Source organism: Ambystoma mexicanum, chromosome 12 (genome assembly GCF_040938575.1).
Source record: "Ambystoma mexicanum isolate Mex_15411 chromosome 12, UKY_AmexF1_1, whole genome shotgun sequence".
NCBI lineage: Eukaryota > Metazoa > Chordata > Amphibia > Caudata > Ambystomatidae > Ambystoma > Ambystoma mexicanum.
The window spans coordinates 1,138,304,763-1,138,332,405 of NC_090936.1; positions in this window are offsets into that span (position 1 = coordinate 1,138,304,763).

Sequence of the window (27,643 nt, forward strand, 5' to 3'; positions counted from 1 at the left end):
TCATTCCTTTTTTCCTGTAAATATTGATACCACCAAGATCAGGAAGATTAAAATGGACATACAATCTGCTCTCAAGTCATCTTTCTGGAGTACTGTGAAGAAGATGATTAATGTTAGCCAATGGCTAACAACTGATCCAGGACAAGGGAGTCCTTCTCCTGGTCCTTTCACCTAAATTGCTGAATCAGAAACTAAGGCAAAAGGTTGCTAAAGAGCAGTTTGGAGGCTGACCAAACCGACTAGGGGTAGATAGCATTTGTTGAACTGTGGAATCGGAAGAAGGGAGACATTCGCCTGATATCTCTAAGAGTGCAGAACATGAACTATTATCAGAGACTAATATAAATGATCCCATTGCACCAGGAGAAGGGAGTCATTCTCCTGGAGCCGTTTATGTTAATGGTTATTTGTTAGTGGTAGGGCTAGAGTAGGCTAGTTTGGACAGAGGATGGGCATTTTGAGTTAGAAGAAAGGCCTTTTTCATTATTATTTAAATAAAGATTGTTGTAAACATGCCACCACTTTGTCTGACTTCATACTCCAGCAGGCAACCCGTTGTATAGGCTTCCATCCCAAAATGGCCCCTGAGATTTCAGAAGTCATGCAAGCATTTCAGTTCTCACTAGATTGCTCAAGAGAACTACCAGAAGTTCCTGATTGTTTGGGATATGTCGCTTTTTTTCCTCTTAGGACCACCTTGGTCCAGGAGTTACTTTTAAAGGCGGTGGATACTTGGAATCCCCTTGTGGGTGACTGTTTCCAAAATGTTGTGTGTGTGTATGTGCGTAAGGTGATCATTCCTCCCAGAGTCTCAGAAAACATTATTCCTTGGACCCCTACTCTTGGGGAATCTTTGTGGGGATTGTGGGCTTGGCCTATGCCTGACAACTGTGAAGGAACTTGCAAGTGTTACCTCCTCTCATCTTTCCACCTTTTGCAAAGCCCTCTCTCTCTCTCTCTCATCGAACACCTTCCCAGCGTGCTATTTATTTATTTCATTTATTTGGATTTATAAAGCGCCATCAGCCCGGGGCATCGTGGCGCTGTTACATGGATACTTGCTTGTGGTACAGTTTATATTTACATTTAAAATGTACATTATATTACATTCATCAGCATACAATCACATTCAGAGGGTGTTGGCCCAGTCCGGTGATAGTTTTTACATAGGTGGTTTAGTATACAATACACAGTAAAGCATGGATGGTAGGTTAGTGGGTAGAGGTAGGGGTAGAGATTGTGTTTAACGTGGTAAGTGGATTGCAGCATTCTCCTAGGATCAGAGTAGTAGAGACAGGTCTAGTGGTAGGGTGCAACATCCTTATATCATTATTGGAAGAGTTGTGTTTTGAGAGCTTTCTGGAAGGAGGAGATTGAGGGTTCTTTTCTGAGAGCAGGTGGTAGTGCGTTCCAGTTCTTAGTGGCTAGTACTGCGAAACTGGACCCACCAGCTTTTAGTCTTTCGTAGGTTGGGACAGAGAGCTGGTTGTAGTGTTCGGTTCGTCTGGGTCTGGTAGAGCTGCCTCTGTGGATGGCTTCTGTCAGGTATGGTGGGGCTGTTTGGGGTGGGCATGCGTGCGTGATGGAGAGAGATTTGAAAAGGATGCGCTCCCTTACAGGGAGCCAGTGAGTGTTTCGTCTTGCTTGGGTTATGTGTTCCTTTTTAGGGATGCTGAGGGCTGCCCCTAGTGCATTGTTTTGTGTTGTTTGAAGTTTTTTAAAGTTTTTGGAGGATGTGCCTAGGAAGAGGACGTTGCAGTAGTCAAGCTTAGCTCCTACTGTGGCTCTTGCAATGGCTAGGCAGTTTTTGGGGAAGAGCTAAGGCTTGACGGCATTAATGATCTTGGTAGATAGTGCCGGAGCGGATGCGATCACATTTACTTGGCAGGACATGGAGAGTGAGGCATCTAGGTAGACTCCTAGGGTTTTCGCCGCAGCTGCAGTGGTAATGGAAGTGTTGTCTATATTGAAGGAAGCGTATTTGATGTCATGTTTGTTGAGGACTTGTTTGGGACCTACTAAGAGTATTTCTGTTTTATCTCCATTGAGACAGAGACCATTTGCTGCCATCCAGGCCTGGATGATAGCGTAGATCTTGTTGAGGGTGGCTGCATCCTGATTAAATGAGCCAGTGAAATGGAGGAGGACCTGAGTGTCATCAGCATAGTTGGTGTAGGCTATGTTGTGACCATCAAGGTCGTTGAAGAGCAGGAGGGTGAAGATGTTGTAGAGGGTGGGTGATGTGCATGATCCCTGTGGAACTCTGCAATGGATGGGAGTGGGGGATGCGCAGTCCTGACTGGAGAAGACTCTCATGAGCCAACCTTCGAGGAAGGACGTGACCAAGGTGGTGGCTTGTTGGGAGAATTGTGCTGCGTTTGTGAGGTGTTTGCATAGGAGCTCGTGATCCACAAGGTCGAAGGCAGCAGAGAGGTCAAGGAACAGGAGCAGGGCAGGTTTTCCCTTGTCCATGATTTCCTGAAGCTGCATTTTTAGATCTAATAGGCCTGTCTCGGTCCCATGGCGTGGCCGGAAACCAGATTGCCTTTTGCCAAGGATGTTGTTGTATCTGTAGATATGCTGCTTTATCCAATATTTTTTAGCAGGAAAGGGACGGTTGTTATCGGTCTGTAGTTGTTGGGTTGGTCTGGGTCAAGTGAGTTTTTCTTTAGGAGCAGACGTACCCTGGATTCCTTGTGGGAGGGTGGTACAACCCCTGATGACAGTGAGGCGTTGATGAAAGCAGTTAGGAGTGGGGCTAGAGGTTCTGTGCATTCTTTGATCAGGGTCACCAGGCAGGTTTCTCCCTTGCATGAGGAGGGTTTGATACCTTTCATGAGCGCTATGACTTCTGATTCGGTCACCTCTCGGAAGGAGAATGGTTGGTATTCTTTTGTGTGATTGTTTTTGTGATTTTTGGCTTTGGGGAGAGAGATAGTTTTGGGGAGTGCTTTGCGGTGGGCTTTAATTTTTTCTTGGAGGGTGTTTAGTTTGTTTAACATGGCACTTTGAATGGAGTTGCGCCATGCTTCATCTTTGACAGTTTCTTGGGTGTTGGTTGGCGGCGATGCCAGCTCCTTGTAGATTGCGAATAGTTCCTTGGATTCGGACTTAGCATTGTCTATCCCGGAGTTATATGATGAGGATTTGGCTGTGATGATTTCTTTTTTTTACTGGAAGGCCAGAGCTTTGTAGGCCTCTAGAGAGGAGGGGGAGGAGGAGGAGGAGTGGGTTTTCCACAGTGAGAGGGCCTCTCTTTTTTTGGCTCTGAGGTCAAGTAGCTCTTGAGAGAACCATGAGTTAGCATGTTTTTTGTGTTTAGCTTTTTTTGGCAGAAGGGGTGCAATAGAGTCTATGGCTGTATTTATAGTCTTTTTGTATAGGTCTGCTAGTTCCACCGGGTCAGTGGAGAAGGGTGGTTTAAGTGCTTGTGCTGCTTCTAGGAGGGGGATGAGCCGTTCCTTGGTGAGTTGCCTGTAGGATCTTGCCAGTGCTGGCGGACATTGTTTTGTGGGTTGTGGTTTGGTTCCAGTGGGGATGTAGAAGTGTAAGAGGTTGTGGTCAGTCCCGGAGCATGGGGTATTGGAGCTGATGTTGATGGAGCAGTTGTGGTCAGCTATCCAATCGAGGGTGCGACCTTTGTTGTGTGTTGGATCAGTAATTCTTTGGCTGAAGACCATGTCGAGGAGTGATTCGTTCAAGGCTTTGCTTTGTTTATCTTTGATGTCACTGAGACCTAGGTTAAAATCTCCTAGAATGATGGTTTGAGTGTTTTTCTTCAGGTTATCTCCAACTAGATGTAGGAGGATGGCTTGGAATTCGAGTGGGGGTTTAGGGGGCTACAAGATTGACACAGTCCTTCCCACATTAAAAAGCCAACTGCCCCGGGTCCTCAGGCCTCGTTATATTGTGAAGAACTGGATCTGTCAATCTATGCGAGCCAGTGTGAGTCACCTACCTCAATGTTTTCTGACTCGCCGGCTCAGCCGCACAGTATTACAGCTTCTGATCTCCTTTGTATAATCTACTACGCGCAGAGCAAAAAGTCGTCGTCCCTGATTCTCCCTCCTCCCCCTCCATTAACCTTACATTGCAGAGTCTTTTCAAGGTATTTGAAGGGCTGGATGCCAAAGTCAATAAACAATTTATTCAAACGGAACAATTGTCTCGATGGCTTGAAACTCACCTCCGGCGCCTTAACGCCCCTGAAAATTTTGATATGACCGAGGCTTGCTTGCCGTCCGATAATATTTCAATTATCACCATAGGCTCACCGCCCACTCAAAAAACTACAAAAATAGCTGTTTTACCCTGTTTCAAAGAAATCATTACTGCAGAGACTGAGGCTGAGTCCTCACCCCCTACTTTGCAGGTCCATGATTCGTGGACAAGCATTCCAAACTCTACAAGTGCTCTGGAATTCATCACAATAACACCTCCTCCAGCTTCAATACCTGCGGGAAAAGTCGGGGATTCGTCTCCCTTACAAAAAAAAAGGCAAAAAAATCCAAGAAAACCTCCGGTTTGCTCTCTAAGATACAACAAAATAATATTAACACAAGACATGCAAAAATTCCCTGAGATCCTTTTTTCAGGCCTTGTAACTCAGTTCAGGGCAAGATACCAATTTGAAAGAAATGGCCCCAATCGTTCAAACTCCTAGGGAGCTACCAACGATTGACCTAACATTACCAACGGTGACATTAGAGCCTATTAGCCATCCTTTATGTCCACTAGTCACTGTCTCACCAGTGACCAAATCACCTATCTCCTATCCACCTTTGAATGACTTAATTTGGGGAATCTATCGATCTGAAAAAAACAGCCCTCTAGTCTGTGTCCAAAGCCAACTGCCCCGGACTTGAAGTCCACTAAATCCATTGATCTTTCAGCTACTGGTGAAAACCCGGTCTCGTGCATTACATTAGACCATTTGCAAAAAGCAGTTGATACTTATTTGTTACAACGTTGCCAGCCATTAGCTGATGCTAAAAATCCTGCCATTGCGGTGGTTGATCCTTTACTACAGCGCTGGCGTTTACCAAACAGGTCTGAAACTACTTTGACAACCTTGCCACAACCACTGGCTTGCACCCGAGACTCTGGTATATCTCAACAAAGGTCTTCAGATGTTGACGAACGCTCCCTAAGACACGATGCCAACAACCAAAACATAAAAGTTCGAGATGTGCCATTTTCTTCCTCGCGGCACACTTCCCAATGTAATTCAAGGTGTCATTCCCTAATTTTGAAATGTAGAAAGGGATCTTTCAAAACATACAATTTGAATAGGCACAGTGTGCTTAACATCTTCTCTGAACTAGTCGAACTAGAAGATATCACGTCTAGTGATATTGAACAAATTGAATTTTTATCTGATATTACGTGTTCTGTGGTAAGGTTGTGGATTCCATCGGGGGTTGTATTAAACGCAATATGGAAAGCCAAGATGCAACTTTTTAACATGGGCTTTTTGGTGGCACAAGACCCTGCCCTGGTGAATGCCAGAAGTGACCCCCAACACACCATCACCAACACCTACACAGGCAAGGCAAGTGTAACAGGTAAACCAGCAAACTCCCTGATGTCATAACCATCAGCAGAACCTCAATGCTGTTCCTTTAGTCTTGCTAGTTGGAATACACGTGGACATTCACACCTACATTCTTCAATTTGCAATTTTCCTTTTGAGTATGATGTCATAGCGCTACAGGAAACCTGGCTCACGAGCACTCCAGCATGGAACAACTATGAAGTGGCATTATTGCCAGCTATCGCAGGGATAAAAGGTAGGCCTTCATCAGGCTTCTTAGTGGGTGTTAATATGAGCAAAGGACTCTCTGTTTTACCATGGGATCTGGTGACCGCTAACATCCAACTAGTTAAAATTATGTGTCTGCCTCATAGGATCGTGCTAATTAACATCTATCGCAATCCCGTTGGTCTAACAGATGTTGCCTTCTACTTAGGTTTGACAAGATAACTTGATCTTGTAATGATTACACCAGGCATTACAGATACCATCATAGTTGGAGATCTCAACCTTGATTGTTTGCATCCCAAAGGCAAATCTAACTCTTTGAAAGCTAACTGTTGGTCCACCTTTATGTTAGAAAGGAACTTTCACATGGTTAATGGTTCAACGCAAGGCGACCGTCCAGCTCAATCTACTTGGCAGAGGGACACGGCGAGTAGCACTATTGACTATATATATATATATATATATATATATATATATATATATATATATATATATATATATATTATATACACACTCTAATCTGAGTGGGCAAATAAAATCATTTGAAGTTATCCCCCAATTCTAAAGTGACCATACGTTACTTGCAGTAAAGATCGATGGGGCACGTGATCCAATTAAAAAAATAGAATTTCATCAAGATCTAATAGTCAATAATGCGCAAACCTGGTTCCGATGGTCACAGACCAACCTAATGACACTAAATGGACTGATTGACTGAAATACTCAAGCACAAGTTCCTTATCCAAACCTGCTGATTCCATTCAGAAATTCAGATAACTCCTCCAGAGGGGTGCGGCCTTTGCACGCTCATACGTTTAATATTGAAGTAAAAACTAGGAAAATGCAATATCGACAAGAAAAAAACCTCATTCTCTTGTCGAATCATCCGTTCCAGATCCAACAGTTGAAAACGCTCAAATGTAGATATCATAATTGGTTGCGTCAACATCGAGCACATATTCTTCAAAATAACAGTGAGCACATGTTGAGATTGATATCTAAAAACACTGCAGAAACTTGGGCGGTCTTTATTGATGTGCACAACAAACTCAACCTGTCAGGGATAAGGTTAGGGGTAATGGGTGGCGCTTCCTGTGCCCAAAAAGACGTTAAATAGGGAAAAAAAACTACATTTCCCAGCATGCTTTGAGAGTGTGTAGTTCGAAGGTTTCCTGTGGCCCTCCAGCTGGGATTAATTAGGAACTGCTTAAAGTTCACCGCCGCCCGTGCCTCAGTGCAGGTAATTACAGTTTATCAGCACGGGCGGCAGCTGAGGACGCGAGCAGATGAAACCATGCTGGGACGCTGAAGGACTGTGAAGCTTTCCCCGGGCCGCGGCGGTGAATCAGCTTCACCTTTCATGATGGGCAACTGACTTGAGGGTCCAGATGTCCTCGTGAGGCATCCAGACCGCCAGTGAAGTGCATTTCTTCATTGGCTTGTTTCTGAAATCTGTGTTCTTTTGGCTGCTTATCTGTTTTACATTGCTGATAGGTTTGGAGGAATCATGCCACAAAGCGAGGAACTGATTAACATTATTCCTAACCCAATATGCAATTGTCAAGAGAGAATCATCTCCAGTTCATTTGATTTCTGAAAAATTCCAAAGTGTCCCACAGCAAGAGGGCACCTGTTTGGTGTAATTGTTGTGACTCATTGTTTGTCACTTCACTGTGTCACGTGGGCCATGAGTCTTGTCTCTTCATGCAAAGGATATCCCTTTGTTTGTGTCATTTCGCCTATTTGCCAGCTTCCAAGTGTCAAGTGTAATATTCCACTGTTTGCTTCAGTATTATGTCATGTCTGAGTATTTAACCAAATGTTCTTTGTCGGGAAAGTGGTGTCTTATATGGTTGCCAGACATTTGGTCGAAAAAATGTGGTCGACTGGACAAATGGTCGAACCAATTTGGTCGAAAGCCAAATGGTCGAATTTATTTGAATTTTATTTTCACCCCTTTTTTTTTTTTTTTGGGGGCCCCCACCCAACCCCTTTTTTTTTTCTAAAAAACCCTTTTTTTCCCTAAACGAAAACCAAAAAATACATATATAAATAAAAATAAATAAATTCGACCATTTGGTTTTCGACCAAATGACGTCGGCCATTTGTCTTTCGACCAATTTACAGTCGACCACTTGTCTGGACAGCGTTTTATATGACCAGTACTAAGGATATGCTATGCTAGGTACTCAATGGTTTACTATCCTTGTATGCAGGAGGTTTATTTCAGGTATTAGGAGGACAGGTTAAGGGTTCAGGAGTAGAGTACCGGTATAGGAGTTTTGACCTACATAGTAGTAATTGTCATGTACTTGCTTGTTATGTTTTCCCCTTCCTCCCTTTGTCGTTCCACCCCCTTTCCCTAACTCCTTCTTCCCCCCATTGGCTGCCACGTGGCTTCCTGTGTTATTCATTATGAGGCGCCCGTGCCAGCCACGGTGGGAGGGTCGATCTATTCGGCTTCTGTGGTTCCGGCGAGGGGGTCGAGTACCCTATTCTCCCTTTGTGAGTTTGACACAACCTCTAGTACAGTCGCACAATGTCACCGAAGCTGAATGGATTCTCTATTATACCAATCTATATGCAGATCCTAACTTCTCAAACTATGTGCATGTTGCAGAGAACAATGATCAATGATGGGTGGCTAGTTGAATGCTCGCCCTCCATTATTGAAGACTATATTGGGAAGCTCAGCCCATCGAGAGCCATGGGCCCAGATGGGCTTAGCAATTTCATGTTCAAAGCTAATCCATCTGCATGGGCCGCAATTTTGAATAGTCTCTTTCAACAGGTTCTCTCTACACGTACCACTCCGCTATCGTGGAAGACGTCTATAATTGTGCCAATTCACAAAAAGGGAGACCGTACGCAACCCCACAATTAGAGACCCATTGCGCTTCTAGATGCGCCAGGTAAGATCTTCGCCAAACTGATCTTACGTGACTTTAATGAATGGACTAAAAACCCCAATAGAAGAGATCCATTCCAAACTGGGTTCATGGCAGGCTATAAAAGCCCAATGTCAAACATCAAAGAAATCGGTATATTTTGCTTTCGTTGACTTGCGCACTGCCTTTGATGCCATTTTAAGACCTCTCCTAATGTCCAAGTTAAAACGAGATGACTGTCCCCAGACTATATCAGAAATAATATATCTGCTCCATTCTGAAACCTAAATTTGCATTAGACTAACTTAGAGGGACTGCTCTCCTCTCCGATCTCTACTGCTCGTGGCCTCAAACAAGGCTGTTTACTTGCATCTGCAATATTTTATTACTTTTTGCATGATGTAAGACCAGTTTTCGCGGCAGTACCTTCAGACTCTCCTAAATTGAAGAACATTGCCATTCAATCCCTCATGTATGCCGATGATTTAGTTCTTATTTTGAAAACTCCCAGTGGCTTACAAAATCTACTCGAAGCCTTCAACATCTACATAGAACAAAATGAGTTACAGATTAATACAAAGAAAACTCAAATTGTCATCTTTTCGGCTAGGCAAAGTAGTGCAACTAAATTTGCATGGACAATCAACCAAAATAAATTGTTGGTTGTTACAAACTATACTTACTTGGGAATGGTTTCTGAAGGTACTGCCGTATCCAAAGGTCATGAGGAAGTTATGATTCAGAAAGTGAACACAGCAAATTTCCCAAACTAAAGTTATATTACATCGCTATGGCAACTTTACTCTCAAACCTGCCTTAATATATTGCAAACAAAAAGCGACTCCATGTATTCTTTACGGCCTGGAAACTCAATCATCTTGGTCGACTGAATTCCTGGATAAATTGGAGGCTAAGTTTTGGAAAGCAGTGTTACATCTCCCACAGTGTGTTCCGGGGCCATGGTTACGCTATGAAATGGGATTAATTTCCCTACATGCAGAATACCATTGGAAAGTCTGTGCATTATTTCATAAATGTCTGATGTCCACTCGTGACAATAATATTCTGGAGTACTTGTGAAATTACGTCTTTGCAACTGATCACAAGTTCATTAAATGCTGATTACAAGGCATCTACTCTATTCTGATAAGAATTGAAGTCACCATTGATGTCCTAATCACTAATCCTGACAAAGCTTAGCTTTTCATATATCGTAAGGATTGAATTAATACAAGAACTGTATGTCTAGGATATAAAGATGCCACTCTTCAGAGATTCAAACACAAACATTTTGGGTCCCTAGAACCATACCTTCTCAAGTTTCCATCTCCTGAAACACGTTCTGGAATATTACGACTGCGCTTCAATCTATGGCACACACAAGAGATTCTAGTGAGACGTAAACTGATTCCAAGGGACTTGAATTTTAGTCGCTTTTGCTTAAAAAGAGAGACCAATAAATCCTTAGAACATCTCTTGTCATTGTGTCCATCTTTGAAATGTGAGCGCCTACAATATTTTGCACATCGCTGTGATCATCTGGGGACATTGAATACCACACAACGATGGGCAAGTCTGTTGTGTACTAGCAATGTGTCCATTCAAATAGCAACTGTAAATTTATTGTCCTCAATGCAATTAGATTCTCATGATCCATTATCCTTTTTATGATGAAATTGGTTATAGTTGTTTAAGTTCCTCCCTTCTCTGGTTTTTTTATTTTTTTATTTATGGTGATAATTGTTTCATGATCTAGTTTCAGAATATATGAGATGTTTCTGTTCCTTTTTTCCTTTTAATATGTAGATTAAGTTTTTGATGACTTAATTTTGGAACAAATGTGATGCCATTGTAGAATTGTGTTTTGTTTTCTAATTTTATTCAATGTTAAGAATATTGAAAAGTTGATTGTTTCAGCTAAATCAATAAAATATATTTTTTTAAAAGACACTACTGATCTGTCATGCTTCTATCGCGTGTAAAATCCAATGTGGTCTACTATACCCTTTACGCGCTGCGGTCCTGGTTGTGTGTACTTTTGTTGCGTGTAAAACACCACGCTGTCTACTGTACTTTCAAGCGCGGCTGTCCAGGCTGCGTGAACTTTTGTCGCATGTAAAACTGCATGCGGTTTTTGAACTCTTTGAAACGTGTAATTCCACACACAAATTGTGCTTCGCTTTGGATTGAATCCCTGGCACCTGTGATGAGATAACAGGTGGACTCATTTCATCAATTTTCTGTTCTACGCGGGAAAGGAAGTATTACCAACAACTGTTTATTTGAAGGTGATTGTGCACCGTACTTTGGACGCTATCCTGTCGTGCACCCACCCGGTACCTAGCGTGAGCCTCGTGCCGTTCGGGATAAGTCTCCCTTACTAACCTTCCCTCCTTTGTCATTGTTTCAATTCCTGGATTTCTTCAGAGACTTCTTGGTGGATATTCCAGTTCTAAGCCTACTGGCTAGTGTTGTGCTAGTGCTATTTCTGTGCTACTAGTGAGAGTTTAGTTGGGACACTTTCTCATGATACTTTATTTTACCCTGGGCTGACTTCCTATGATGCTCCCATGCCATTTCCAGTGATCCCTCTCTCTGCCTGTTTTACTAGTCAGAGAGTTGTATCATTTGGAAGGTCTAATTTGACTTCACTACTGTCAAGCTGTGTGAATTATCCAGGATCTGGAAAAGCCCTACCAATTGTATCCTTTTTGGTTAATGTATCCTTTTCATAAGATACCTTGGTGATTTATGACATGATCGCAATATTCCCTCATTCTATGGACCTTGCTCTCCCCAACCCCACCACTGTTCTTTGCTACTGCTATCTTAATATTTGTTTTAATCATTTTATATTTTATAATATTGAATTTTCTAATATTGTGAGTTGGACACATTTTATACAGTTGGCACAACAATAATTATTGATCAAACAAATAAAAAAATAAATGAAATGGTTGCCATTGGAACACTCGTTCTTCATCGCCCTCAAATTATTTGGTTTCTGGAACTGTAGACGCCTATACTTTTGATAAATCAACTAGGAGGTTATACCGTACAAGGCCTTTTACTTAGTATCTTCCTTCAAAGCGTACTAATTGTGATCACTATTTGGTATTAGCTGACTTTCCACAGTTTGTATTGAATGTGCCTTTAAGTTTATAATAAATCTTCTCTAAACTAAATGAGAGCTTGTCCATAAATACATCTATCTTAAGCTAAAAATATGTTCTCGTTGTTCTGGTTTAGGACAAAGTATCCTTACAATTCATCAAGTCTATACAAGCATATTTGTTTGTATCTATTTATACTTATGTTATAGTTTTAAATAAACATTTCATTCAATCATAATCACATTAATCCTCATCACCTTCAAAAATAGCAATTTATAACTACAAGTAATAAAAACTGGATAAAAATCATAACCAAATCAGCGAAATCATTGTGATAATTAAAAAATATGGACATTCTCTTTTTAATGTCGAGAAATGCTTGCTCACTACTTGATAACTTTTGCATAAGACTGGCCCCAAAAGCCAATATTGCTAGTGACAAAGAGATCTCATTGACTCCCAGATATGTTATCCAGAAGGCTCCTTAATTAACTATTTCCCCAAAAAGACCAACTCTGTCTAATGTGAGACATCAAAAGGTGTCTCACCCGCTAGCCCTCTGGGAATTGTCATCCAGGTGGCCAGGAAACAGCCATTGCTTTTGGATCCAGTTCCTGGGGGTGGACCAGTATGTGAGGATCACATGGGTGAGGGTTCTTCGGGGACGAGGGCTGAGGGGTCTTCGGGGAGTAGGGGTGAGGTGACCGATAGTGAGACGAGGCATTCCCCCCTTTCCTGTACACATGACCTATCCTATTTTTTTAGGACCCTCCAGTGACCTAACTTCCCCCTGCTCCCTTCTACACAAACACTGGGGCGAATGAGAGTAAAGAGGCTAACTCTTACATAACTCATTGGACATGTCCCGCTAATCGGATCAGGCAAAGTCAGGCACTTGACTTTAAGTGCATTCATCTGATACCAATTAGCTCTCCTCACAAGGATAAAAGGCAGAACATAGAGACACACTCTGAGCAAGGTGGAACACGAGCAAGAGCAGAACTTCCGGGGTGAAGGCGAACCTACTGGAGCAGAGCAACAGACAGAGGGGTGAGAGAAAAGGGTAGAGAACCTCAGGAGTTGCCTGCAGGAGGTCCTTGCCTCCAAAGGGCAGCAAAAGACACATGGAGAAGGCCAAATCGCAGACAAGAAGACTGCATTGTGTTTCAAGGACACCAGCGACCATACTAGCTGAACGGCAGAGTTGGGGAGGCAAGGCCAATTCTGTGTTATTAACCTTGACTTGTGAATTAAAAACTGCGAAGACAAGAAAGAAATGCACACAGCCGATGAGTTGGCAAGCGACATGAAAGACAGAAAGATTAAAGTTGCAAAAGTATATCGCAAAATTGAAGGCTGCACGCGTGTGGTTGAGACGCGAAGGAGGGCAGACCTGTGATGAACTTTGAATTATCAACAGCTGTGAAACCAGCGATACTGAGTAGCGGAGTGGTCCGGCAAAAGGAAGTAGCCCTCTCGAAAGTCTCTGTGAAAGGTGAAAGGTTTTTGTTATGAAGCGATAAAGTGAATGAACTTTAAAAAGCAAAGTGATCAAAATGAACCCTGGTAAAAAGGGGGTGAGTAAAAAGATGAACATAGAACTTTTGTGCTTATGACATTGCACTGCCCAGACCAGGAGAGACTGGGGAAGATAACACAAGAGTGTGAGCTGAAGGGAAAGTTGAAGAGGTCCTACGGAGGTCTATAGTAAAAGCTGAGCACATTCGAAAGTCTTCGACATCAGGAAAAGGTCTGAGCCGACTGAGGGAGACCGGAAATGTGATAAGTTAGGGGAAGGGAACCCCTGAAGGATGTGAATTAAGCTTGGGGAATGGAATCCATGAAAGTGTTGCGTTTGAAAGGTCTGAACCCGACTGCGGGAGACCTACGTGAACCTTTTGCTTTGAAAGGTCAGAGCCCGACTAAGGGAGACCGGCGTGAACTTTTTGTTGAACTCTGTTTTGAAAGCTGGAAAGGGAAACTTTAACCTCGAAGGCCAGGCTGACCTCGATCCACGTTTTGAACTGCCTTTGTTTTGAGAACCTGAGCCACAGTGTGTCATCCTGTCTATCGGGACTGCCTTACTCTGTGTTCTCCAACGTGAGGATGAGAACTGACTCAGTCACATTTATTCTTTATATTCTAACACTGATTATTTTCCTTTGCATACATATTCTCCTTTGCACACTTTTTGTACAAGAGATAGGGCAAGCAGTATGTTTAGTTAGTGTATGCCATTTTGATTTGACGGATTTTTATGCTTGAACTAAAATGGCGCTGGTGCGCAGTGTATTCTGGGAGCGCTCGGAGCCATGATGGATATTTACTTCATGCCGCAGTGAAAAGCTGCACACATTTTGCTGAGTGTTAGATTCACGGTGCTGAGAAAAACATGCTTTACAAACCTGGTATGCGGTCAAGGACATTTCTGCTGGGAAAGATAACTTTATTATGGTTTGCTACTGTTCTCCCTGGAGCGTGTTTTTAGAGAAGGGAGGCACTCCACTTCTTGGGGGTAGCTCTCGATTGACCCAGCTGGCAACCGACGACTGCTCATCAACTTCGGGAGTGATTGTAGCGTGGAGAGAAAAAATATATAGATACATCGAGGTTTTGTTTTGTTTGCGATAATGAGTAGTTTGTTCAAGAAGAAGAGCGTTACCACTGGCGGTGACTGTTCTGATGTTGTTATTGCAGGTTGGACTAAGAGTCCATATGATAAGTTGGCCCAGGCGTGGGCATGTGGTGCAGGTCTAAGTGAAACATGGGATCAAGGATTGGGAGATGCCGATCCGGCTGATGTAATGGCATACTTGCAACAAGTTCCAGTAGAACGTGGCAAAGAATGTGCGGCATTAGGTAGGTGAGGTTGGGTTCTTTTGCATGCTTATAGGAAAATACATCAAATGAAGGTGGAAATGAAAAATGAGGTTTTGCGATTAGAGAGAGAGATAGCTGCAGAACAGCAGACTGCGTTAATGCAGCAGATTCAAATGAAACTGTTTAAAGATAAGGCCGACACATATAAGGCGGTGGCCAAGAGGGCAGCAGTCAGAGTAGCCCGGTATAAGTATAGGAAAAGACGGGGAGGGGTCAACAAAAGAAAAGTGGCAACTGTAATAGCTACCGCGGGCGTGGACTGGGATCCGGATAAGTGGGATGGTGATATTTTTGATTCGACCATTATAGAAAGTAGTTCTGCAAATGAGTCTCACCCCAAAATGGAAGTGAAACAGAAAACAGTGGCAGCCAAGCCCGTTAGAAGACAGCGAGCCTGACCCCACCCACAGAATCCTGCCGGCGGGATGGTGGATTTAACCACGCTGGAGGATTACACACAACAGGAGGTTGGGGAAATTATTACCCGTTTGAGGCAAAAATCAGGGGAAGCTTTATTGACATGGATGGTGAGATTACTAGATGGGGGTGCTGCAGGATTGTTGGTAGATTCTACGGATTCACAGCGTTTTTTACCCCTGTCAATTGACACCAATGTACAGGAGGTCTTAAGGGCAGGACCACACCCTGATGCAAATGGTCAAGATACTCAGGTGTCTTTGTTGCACCTAGTAGCCGAAGCATGTAACCGTAAATACCCCATTACCACAGATTGGCCCAGTGAAGAAACAAAGTGGTATACATTGAGAGAAGCAATTCAAAAAGTCAGGGAGCATGCTATGAAAGAGGCTATTCACATAGATGCTCCTGATCACATGGAAGCCGTGCCGCTCTCAGTTTCAAATCGAAATATGGTGATTAGAACCGCGCCACCCGCATACAAAAGTGTCATTATGACTTTGCTCGTAGGTATGACGGGCAAGGCTACTGATGAGGTAGCAGATGCCATTCGGCAACTTGCAGGTTTGGGGGAGTGGGATAAGAGCGATAACAAGCCACGGGAGAGAGAGGGGCATAGTGAGAGAAGAACCGAAGGCAGGCGGCAAGATAGCAGAGACTCCCGTGTGTCACGAAAAGACATGTTTTTGGCTTTGTTAAAAGATGGTGTGCCACACGAAGAAATTGATGGCATTGAAACCAGAGTAATGTATGAATTATACAAAAAACGAGGACTTGCCGCCAAAGAGCGCTATAAACAGGTTAAGAAACAGGTGGTTACCACGCCACAGGGGGACACCTCACCTTCTGCTCCCCCAGCGGAAGAACAAGACGAAGGGTCTATGGGGACACCTTCCCCGTACCAGCCAACATACGCTGATTTGAGAAAGGTGGTGAGTGCGATGTTAGAGGCGGAGTCGAGTCACACTCATTCGAAGTTTGACTAGGGCTCCGGCCAAGCTCTGGCAGCATCTGCCCGCATAAAAGTGGATAGGCGGCCTCATGTTGATGTTAAGATTTTTTGGGGGCCAGGAAATACACAAGGGGTGCGAGCAGTGATAGACACCGGGGCGGAGGCCTCTTTGATTCATGGTAATCCAACACGATTTAAAGGCAAACAGTTTACTATTACAGGTCTATGGGGAAAGGAGACCCCCGCAGTACAAATGAAAGTGGAGATGAAAATAGGCAATTTGAATATTTGAATAGGCAGAAATACCAAGTGTTGATTGTCCCGATACCTGAATATATAATTGGCTTTGACATTTTGGAAGGGTTAACCTTGGGACTGGGCGGTAAAACGTACCAGTTTGGGGTGAGTGCATTGATCTGTACACCCATTACCATAGGCAAATTAAAGATGCCTCCAGTGCAGGTGCCAGTGGCAACAAAGCGGGTAGCAATGAGACAATAACGCATTCCTGGGGGGCACAAGGACATTTCAGACACCATCACAGAGTATGTGGAGGTGGGTGTATTACGCCCTATTACCACCGCATGGAACAATCCTCTCTGGCCTATTAAAAAGGGAGATGGGTCATGGAGGATGACAGTGGATTACAGGGAGTTGAATAAACACACTCCTCCCTTAGTGCCCGCAGTCCCAGATGCCATTAACTTGATTGAGAATGTCCAAAGATTTGAGGGAACTTGGTATCCAGTGATCGATTTAGCCAATGCATTTTTCTCCGTGCCAATTGCTGAAGAGTGTCAAAAGCAGTTTGCATTTTCGTGGAGTGGACGTCAGTACACTTCCACGAGGCTACCTATGGGGTACATACACAGCCCGACTATCTGTCACCGGCTGGTGGCAGAGCACTTAGACAAGATACTGTGTACACCTGACATCATTACATTGATGATATTTTGATCCAGGGCAAGGATGAGCACAGTGTGCAAAGCCAGTTAGATGTCATTATGGAAGGATTGAAGAAGGAAGGGTGTGAGATTAACCTGAGTAAAATTCAAGGTCCAGCTGAAACAGTGATATTCCTAGGGATTCAGTGGCATCATGGGCATCGAGAAATGGTGCCAAAAGCCTGACAGAAAATACTTGAATTCACCACTCCAATGAATAAAAAGCAAGCTCAGCAGTTTATAGGGCTGTTTGGGTTTTGGAGACAGCACATTCCCCATTTAGGGCAGATATTGGCCCCCCTCTACAAGGTGACACGAAAGAAATATGAGTTTCAGTGGGGGGAGGAGCAGCAGAAAGCCTTTGAGATGGCGAAAGACACCGTGCAGCAGGTGCTTGATTTATGACCATTGAAGGAAGGTGAATTGGAATTAAATGTGTCTGTACAAGACAATTATGCTAACTGGAGTGTGTGGCAGAAACAAGACAGGAAACGTGTACCATTTGGATTTTGGAGTCGTAAGTTGCCCGATGCTGGTAACTCATACACTCTCCGTTTGAGAAGCAATTGCTGGCGTGTTATTGGGCTCTTGTTGATACCGAGCAGATGACGGTGGGCCATGATGTATTCATGAGACCAGAAATACCAATCATGCAATGGGTACTGAGCTCTCCTAAAACGCATAGAATAGGACATGCTCAAGAAGCCAGCATAATTAAGTGGAAATGGTATATTCAAGACAGAGCCAAATCAGGAAAGGGTGGAGTGGCATACATGAGCAAGTAGCCAACATACCGCCCTCAGATTACATACCACCGGAAGTGCATGAAAAACGGGAGTCTCCCGTGAAATGGGGAGTACCTTACAGCGATTTGACCGTGGAACAAACAGAGCATGCTTGGTTCACGGATGGTTCAGCTCAATATGTGGGAACTGAGCGGTACTGGAAAGCAGTGTCGTACAATCCCAAAACAAAAAAGATGTTGACAACGACAGGGAAAGGGAAGAGCAGTCACTTTGCAGAGCTTTACGCAGTTTACCAAGCATTGAAACAAGAGACCACTGGTCAATGTTATGTGTACACAGATTCATGGTCAGTGGCGAATGGATTGGCAGTGTGGTTGCCGACTTGGCACAAGAATGGGTGGAAGAGTCATTCAAAAGAGTTGTGGGGAAAAGAACGGTGGCAAGATATTGCAGAAATGTTATTACAAAGTGAAGTCACTGTATATCATGTGGACGCGCATTGTGCCACAGACTCATTAGAACGTTGGTTTAATTCTGTTGCAGACGAACACACTAAGATTTCAGCTGTGGATACAGAGGCTCAGAAAGACGATTTGGAGGGTTTGGTCAAATGGGCCCATCAGAAATGTGGGCACCTTGGAGAAAAGACCACTATCAGGTGGGCACAAGCTCGAGGAATCAGTCTTGCTTTAGAAGTAGTGAAAACAATCATTTTGCAATGTCCAGTGTGCCAACACCAACTGCATAGACCTATCCCTCAGATTGTTCGAGGCACATTGAGAAGAGGAAAATTACCAGGTCAAATTTGACAGATTGATTATATCGGTCCCATGCCAATCAGTAGAGGTTGTCAGTATGCATGCACTATTGTGGATACATACTCAGGATATTTGATGGTTTTGCCGTGCAAATGTGCAAAACAACTGAACACCATCAGGTTGTTAGATCAAATCATACTACATTATGGAGTGCCTTTGCAGATTCAAAGTGACAATGGGTCACACTTCAAAGGCAAATTAATCCAGAAGTTTTGTCAGGAAAAGAGCATTGAGTGGTTGTACCACGTTCCGTATTACCCAGCTGCTTCCGGGTTAATTGAACGAATTAATGGGTTATTGAAAGAACAGTTAGGCAAATCTGGAGACGGCAGTTTGGCAGGCTGGCGTGATCGTGTGTTCGATGCAGTGCAAGTATTAAACAATAGGCCTGTGTATGAACATGAAACTCCTTTGATGCGATTAATGACTCCTACTTTACAGGTTCAACCCAATTCAGTCAGAGAAACACTATTGTACTGGGAAATTACTCCAGGTTCTTTAGCTCCCTATCGAGCAACTCCAGAGTCAACAGGGGTAGTCTTGCATTCCCATGAAGAAATCAGGTTAGACCCAAGAGGAATAGTTGTAATTGAAACAGGGATTGGAGTACAGATTCCCCCAGAGCATATGGGATGGATTGACCCTAGATCTGGCCTAGCATTGAAGGGAGTTCAAGTGTTGGGAGGGGTAATTGATGCTGATTACCAAGGTGAGATTAAAGTCATCCTAATGAATAGTGGGGACCAACTGTTATCAATCCACAAAGGTGATCGAGTAGCTCAATTGATAATTATTCCCGTTAAGTTGTCCATGAATAAGAAGGGGGAGCCTCCAACAGTGTTACCTACCCGTGGGGACAGCGGTTTTGGCTCTTCAGACAGTATGGTACCGGGTGCAAAGGTGTGGGTGGAAAAGCCTAGTGGCCCACCAGTGCCCGCAGATGTCATTGCATCAGGCAAAGATCAAGTCGTTTTAGTTATGGAGCCTGGTAGAAAGAAATGGCAATATGTACCCGCAGACAAATGTTACCTGAGAGAGTGATGTGCAACACTGATATCTCTTTTCTGGGTTTGCCTTGTAGATCATTTGTCTGGCTGGTGTAATTGTGGTACTAAATGGACTCCATTTGGGAGAGTTAAACAGTCTGCTGCTACCAACGAAAAATGTCACATCTGTGCCAGTGATCAAGGGGATACTGATAGTGATGAATAATGTTGTCCCAAAGCAGCCTTATGCCGATGCCGAAAAGCCAGCCAGACCGAAGGCATGGATTCGTGAAATGCGGCAAACACATCAGGAGCAAGTGAAAACAACCTTGATGCCAGTCATGCAAGATGCACTTTCAGGAAGGCGAAAACATTCTCCTATGATCACCCAAGCGGAGAATATGTGGATATATCTGGCACAGCAAGTACTGAACATATCACACTTTTGTCTTACAGATGTGCCCAATGCTGAAGCTTTATTGACTACGTGTTTAGTAGCGGTGCCAACGCCTGTTCCTGTTTTAAAGCATATCTTCGGCGTCACACACAATGATTCTTTGGTTCAAGACTCAGATATTAGGCAATCTTTTTCAGTTTACGAATATTGTAGGTTCTGCCAAGAGACTGACCGTAAATGGAGAAATTTGACACGTGTTATTACTTATAATATAACCCAAGGTGATGTATGTTATGTTATGACCTGCAAGGCACAAGAAATTGGCAAATGCCGACAAATCAAATTAACCAACCAGCACAATCATACAATGTTTGAGAGACGACTATGTTCGCGAGGGCCACGCAAATGCACCCGTGTAAATAATACTATGTCTTGTAATCATACAGTAATAACTGCCAGTCATTTGAATCATGTGAAACTTCCAACAGGATGGCTCTTTTCATGTGGTAACATTACATACACTTATATTCCAGCTAACATTTCTGGAGGTCCATGTGCTTTAACTTGATTAGGACTAATGATGTTTCCTTTACACCCAGCGATAACTCGAGGTAAAAGGTCAACTTTCGAATCTGTCTCCTGATTGTGATTCACATGTACACTTATTATCAGAAGCTGAGGTTCTAGCATTAACCCTTTCATTAGTGGGAGTTTGGGGTTTAGCTGCTGGAGGGTACAAATCATTGATGAAATTAGCATGTTTAGTAGTGAAAAGGCTTAATCATACTTCGCAGGCATTAGAAGAATTACTCCTTGATAGTCAAGTCATTAGAAAAGCAACTTTGCAGAACAGAGCTGCTGTTGATTATCTATTGCTAAAACATAATTTAGGGTGTAACGCATTTGAAGGTATGTGTTGTTTCAATTTAAGTGACCATTCACGACCTATTGAAAGTCATATTCGAGGTTTGAGGGATCTCATCTCTCAAGTGTCTCAAGATCGTACTGGGAATTGGTGGGATTGGTTATTTTCATGGATACCTGATATTGGGGGTACACTACGTTATGCTTTTGCTTGCATTTTTATTATACTAGCTTGCATAATTGCTTGTTGTTGTTGCATTCAATGTATTCCCAATTTAGCTTTAATGTTTCGTAGGTTTCAGAGACCGGTTCCTGTGCCACCGGGCTATGGAAGGTAAATATCCAAGGGTGGGATTGTTATGCTTGAACTAAAATGGCGCTGGCGCGCAGTGTATTCTGGGAGCGCTCGGAGCCATGATGGATATTTACTTCATGCCGCAGTGAAAAGCTGCACACATTTTGCTGAGTGTTAGATTCACGGTGCTGAGAAAAACATGCTTTCCAAACCTGGTATGCGGTCAAGGACATTTCTGCTGGGAAAGCTAACTTTATTGTGGTTTGCTATTGTTCTCCGTGGAGCGTGTTTTTAGGGAAGGGAGGCACTCCGCTTCTTGGGGGTAGCTCTCGATTGACCCAGCTGGCAACCAACGGCTGCTCATCAACTGCGCAAGTGCAATTTCCAGAAGGTTCGAGAATTGACTCCCCTTTGTGGAGTGTGTATATATGCGGAAACCCGGAGGTGGTCAGGTGAGACTTCAGCCGGAGAAGGAAGCTTACATCCGGCACTCCTGTGAGCTGTGGTGCTCTCGGCCTGGCTGTTCCAGGGGTCTTCCAGCCACTTCTGGGCGAGATGAGGAATCCTGTTACGCTCCCGGTGATGTATTTCCTTTTGAATTCTTTGCTTCTTCTGTGATTTATGTCCATATTATTTTTGTGAGTTATTTCTATGTACTTCTAAGCTTTGAATAAATAGCCGTATAAGAGCTGATTATCTTCTAAGAGTGTGTGGCTGTGAGTTATTGGGTCTGTCTGAGTTCAAAGTATTTGCTCTGTAATTGCATTGGTGATTTATGTTTTTCCGTGCGCTTTGGGGAGAGCAATACACGGACTCAACTAAGACTGTTTTATTTATTATTTGATGGTAGAAACAGCTCCCATGCTAGCTGTAGGGCAAAGAAGGAGTTTTTCCAAACCCCGAAAATGTAATACAAATTGTACCTTTTTTGTCAGTGTCATACTTGTGATACCATGCCTTCCTTACACTAAGTAGAACTCCCATCCGAAATCAAACACTTTCATTCCACTATCAGATGTTTCTGTGTTACATTCTTATTTTGTTTTTGGCATTGTATCTCATAATTCCTTAGCATTCATTTTATTTAGCCTACCAGATGTTCGTTCATAGCTCTGGATCAAATAAAAAATTAAATTTGGTAAAAAAAAGCTTCCCAACTTTTAACATAATATCATTGCTGCTCACCTTCAAAATAGTACCCATAATTGTCAATTTGAAGTATATAGAGAAATCACTTTAATTTTTCGTAATGCTTGAAAATGTCATGCTCAACCCTAGCCTCCTTAACCTGCGAGCACCCAGTAGCAAGGGGAAGATTGTGTAGGGCCAATAGCATTATGGAGTATATGGTGTTTCACAGATGACAGTCCATGCTTATGATTTCCCGTGTGGTCGCTTTGTATCTGAAGGGACAAGATCTTGTCAAGTCCCATCACTACAATCTTGGCAAAGATTTGGCATTCACAACCTGAAAATCATTCCATGGGTTTTAGATTTTAGAAAACCTCTGTGCATAAAATGATGTGAGTAACCGACTTCCATCATAAAAATGTAAATAAATGATTGGATAAAAAAGACAAGTAGAATGCTCCTGTCTTCTTGGTCTCAAGCCTGATACAAAAGCTTGAAAAGATACTAGCAATTGAACTGTAAAAGCACCAATCTCAGCACAGGCAGTGGAGGGAGGCACTCCAGAAACTTTCCAAGGAAAATACAAATACCATCAGCATGTTTAATAATATTTCCAACTAGTCATATTGCAAGCATATTTTTAGGAACTATTGGCCTGATTGTAGGGAGTATAGCAGGCAGATATGGTGCTTTGCTGAGTCTTGTGAGTAATATTGCTATTTATTTTAATGATGAGATGGCTTGAGATGAAATTCCCAAAAAACAGTATAGTATTTATTTTATTTATTTGAATTTGTATATATCGCGCTACAGCCCAAGGGTGTCATGACCCACAGAACGCGCTCCTTCTGGACTTCCTGGTCCTTATCGCGACAGGGCTTGTATTCATTGTTTCTTCCAACATGGCCGTATCACATGACATGCCTCTCACCAGCCTTCACGGCGGACGTTGTACGTCCCATAAATGTGCCACGCCCCCGCGGCCCAGTGCGTCTCAATGCTATTGTATCCTTTGCTTCTTCCAGCTTACCCCATCCTAGTCCCTTTCCTTCCTTTCTTGGTTACTGGACTCGTGTGCTTGTTGCGCACCCTGTTACTTTCCCGGACTCCTGGATCCCTGCATCCCGGAACCTTGAATGCATGCTGGAGTCGGAAGAGACTCGATCAGTTCGCAAGAAGGCATCGACCAAGAAATCCAGCAAAGATCGAACTCAGGTGAGAAGGGGGGAACTCCTTGACAGTTTGAGACGCCACCCGACCGAACTCGATATGGACATGGAAGCGGCTGTCCAGGATTTGATGCGTGGCATGCAAGAGCTATCAACCGAGGTGCAGAATCTAAAGCCGGAAAACGCCACGCTCAAACAATTAGTTATATCTCGTGATTCTGCCACAAAAGAAAGTGTATTGCTGGGCGGCATAGTGGACAAATACGATGGCTCACCAAAAACCCTTCGTGGATTCCTGGATTCATGTTTGGTCCACTTTACTTTTAAGCCCTATTACTTTTCAACTCCCAGGGCTAAGGTGGGGTTCATAATTTCCCACCTTTCAGGAAATGCCATGACCGGGGCTACGCCCCTCGTTAATTCCAGCGATACTCTTCTGGATGACTATGATGGCTTCATTCAAGCCCTTAAGACCATGTTTGACCGTCCAGAGCAGGTCTATAGTGCCCAGGAACGTCTGTTAGACTTCCAGCAAGGATCCCAGGATATGCTCACCTATGTTACCCGATTCAAGCAATTAGTCAAGGAAGCTGATTGGTCCCCGGAGGCTAGTCTTACCCTTTTCAGGAGAGGACTGAATGAGGAGATTAAGGATGAGTTGGCCAGAGTGGCTCGCCCAAACTAATTTCAGGCACTAATGGACCTTGCCTTGCAAATAGATTTCCGTATCCAGGAAAGGAAGCCAGAGAAGAAGAAATCCAGAGCTAATCCTCCGAAGCTGTCTTTCGAGAATACCACCAAGACAGACACAAACCCAGGCTCAGTCTCTGAACCTGAACCCATGCAGATAGGAGCCTTCCGTGGACCTATATCCCCGCAAGAAAGAATGAGAAGGATTCATACAGGGTTGTGCATGTATTGTGCCTCAGACAAACACTTGGTTAGGGAGTGTCCTCTAGCCCCTCCTCGGCGTTCGGGAAATGCCAGCTCCCGATCCTAGATGGAGCAGAGCTTCGGGAGAGAAATGTTTGCTCCACATCAATCCCATCCTTGAACTCTCCTGGACAAAACAATTTGGTGATACTACAGACCTTCCTGTCGCCCTCCAAGAATAAGACCTATCCCATTCTGGCCTTGGTGGACTGCGGAGCTATGGGAATCTTCATTGATCAAAGCTGGGTTGTTAGTCATCATATTCCGTACGAGACACGAAGCACCATGCAGCCAATGGAAGCAATCGACGGAAGACCCCTCTCTTCAGGACCCATAAGCCTGCAGACAAAAGAGATCCAACTTTCCATAAACCATCACCAAGAGCGGATTACATTCGACATCGTTAAGTCAGCCCATTACCCCATGGTATTGGGTATGCCCTGGTTACAAAAGCACAATCCGTATATCAATTGGACAGCAGGATCACTACTCCTGGGCTCAGAGATTTGTATGCCCTACTGTCTATCCCTGGATCCCTCCTCGACACTTCCTAAAGAACCACTAGGAGACCAGAAAACACCACTCATGGTTTCCAATATCATACAAGTCCCAGAGGCCTATCAGGGATATGCTGATGTATTTTCAACTGCATAGTCCAGGCCTTACCCCCTCACAGACCTGAAGACTCTGCCATAGATACAGATCCCTCAGCAGTGATTCCCTTCGGCAGAATGTTCATTCTTTCTGAACCTGAGAAAAAGGCCCTCCGAGAATACCTGGACACCAATCTTGAAAACGGCACCATAAAACCCTCTAAATCTCCAGCGGGTGCTTCATTGTTCTTCGTTCCCAAGAAGGACACCAAGTAACTCAGACCTTGCCTCGACTATCGTGGCTTAAATCAATGCACCCTCAAAGATCGGTACCCACTGCCCCTGATCCCGGATATCCTGGAAGCTATGAGAGGCGCCGTAATATTCACGAAGTTGGATCTCCGGGGTGCCTACCATTTAATCCGTGTCCGGGAAGGAGACGAATGGAAAACAGCCTTTAGAACACCCTTTGGTCACTATGAATATCTAGTCATGCCCTTTGGACTAGCTAATGCCCCTGCAGTTTTTCAACATTTTATGGATAGGGTGTTTTCTGACATGTTATTCCTCTTCGCCATTGTCTATCTGGATGACATATTGATCTTTTCCAAGGATCCTCTAAAGCATGAAGAACATGTAAAGGCAGTATTACAACGACTCCGTGAACACAAACTTTTAGCCAAACCCGAAAAATGCTTGTTTCACATTACTTCTGTTCACTACCTAGGATTCATCCTTAGCCCAGAAGGAATTGGTACGGACCCTTCAAAGGTAAAAGCCATACTGGCTTGGCCCGCTCCCACATCTGTTAAACAAGTTCAATCCTTCCTGGTGCTTGCCAACTTCTACCGGAAGTTAATTTCTACCTTTTCTGAGATTGTTCAGCAGATCGTTGCTCTCTTGAAGAAAGACACCCCCTTTATCTGGTCTACACGGCAAGATAAAGCATTCCAACGATTGAAGACAGAATTCACGCAAGCCCCCATCCTGGCCCAACCCGACATAAATCGCCCATTCCTAGTGGAAACGGATGCCTCTAACTACGCCATAGGAGCGGTCTTGAAACAGGTACTTGAGGATAAACTGGAACACCCCATTGCTTACCTCTCACGAACCCTGACTCCCAGTGAGACACACTATTCCGTCCTGGAAAAGGAACTGTTAGCCATCCGCCAAGCCTTCACTGAATGGCAACATCTACTTCTGGGTGCTAGATATCCAGTTCAGGTCCGCACGGACCATCGGAATCTTCAAATTCTACAGTCGTTGGAGTGCAGGAACAGTCATCAGGCACGTTGGTCCTAGTTCTTTGCCCAGTACCAAAAACCCAAATCACTCATGTTCCCGGATCACAAAACATGATTGTTGACGCCTTATCTCGACGTCCTGACTATGTAACCACTGAAGACAAGGCCTATCCTAAGATATTTCCCCACACGATCTTTGTAGCTCAAGCAGTCAACCTCCTGGAAGAAATCTGAGTGCAAACCCAGTCCTCTGACCTCTGGAAGGATATTTCAAGGAAGAATCCATGGAACCTAAGAGTTATGGAAGGATATTTATTCAAGGATAATGCACTGGTCATTCCTACACAGAAATTACAACAAAGAATGATAAACCTCTGCCATGATACCCTTCACTCCAGACATCGTGGCATAACTAACACTCTCCGTCTTGTACAAAGACAGTTTTGGTGGCCTGGAATGAAGACCGATGTACAACAGTACATCAAAGCTTGTGCTGTCTGCAGTCAAAACAAACATGATAACAAGAGACCGGCGGGTCTTCTACTGCAAGCATCGCTGCCAACAAGACCATGGGAATTCATTGCTACAGACTTCATTGTGGAATTACCACCTTCCCGAGGATACACGACCATCATGGTAACCATAGACTTGTTCACTCATATGGCTCATTTTACACCCCTGTGTAAGCTGCCATCCTCGTCCGAGCTTGCTGGAATCTTCGTGGAACACATATTTCGTTTACATGGACTTCCTTCCAAGATCATATCTGATCGAGGACCTCAATATGTCTCTCAATTCTGGAAACATCTCTGTCGCATTTTGGGAATCCAACGCGCCCTTTTGTCTGGTTATCATCCCCAAACCAATGGGGCCACAGAACGTGCTAATCAGACCCTGGAACAGTATCTTCGATGTTTCGCCACCAAGGTTCAAGATGACTGGTCGCTCCTGATACCCGTGGCTGAATTTGCCTACAACAATTCTGACCATTCAGCACTTAAGACCAGTCCTTTTTTTTTGTAGCCAAGGTTTCCATCCATCGGTTCTACCCTCTGTTCTCCCTCATCCTACACCAGTACCTACTGTCGACTCCCGGATAGAAACCCTCATCAACGTTCACCAGGAGGCCAAAGAAAACTTAGACAGGGCCAGAACACAGACTAAGAGGTATGCGGATTTAAAAAGGAGACCAGGTCCTTCTTATGCTACTGGTGATCAAGTCTGGTTGTCTTTGAAATTACTACCCCGGCATCTACGGCCAAACAAGTTGGCCCCTTGGTACTATGGTCCATTTCCCATTAAGGAAATTATCAATCCAGTTTCATACCGGATTAGTCTACCAGACTCTTGGAAGATAATTCACCCAGTATTCCACACATCCTTATTAAAACCCTACAACCAATCCTCCAGGAAATCCTGCCGACCTCCTCCTCTACTGGTCGACAACCAATTGCAGTATGAAGTATCCCGAATATGTGATTCCAGGTATAAACGGGGTCAGCTTCAATA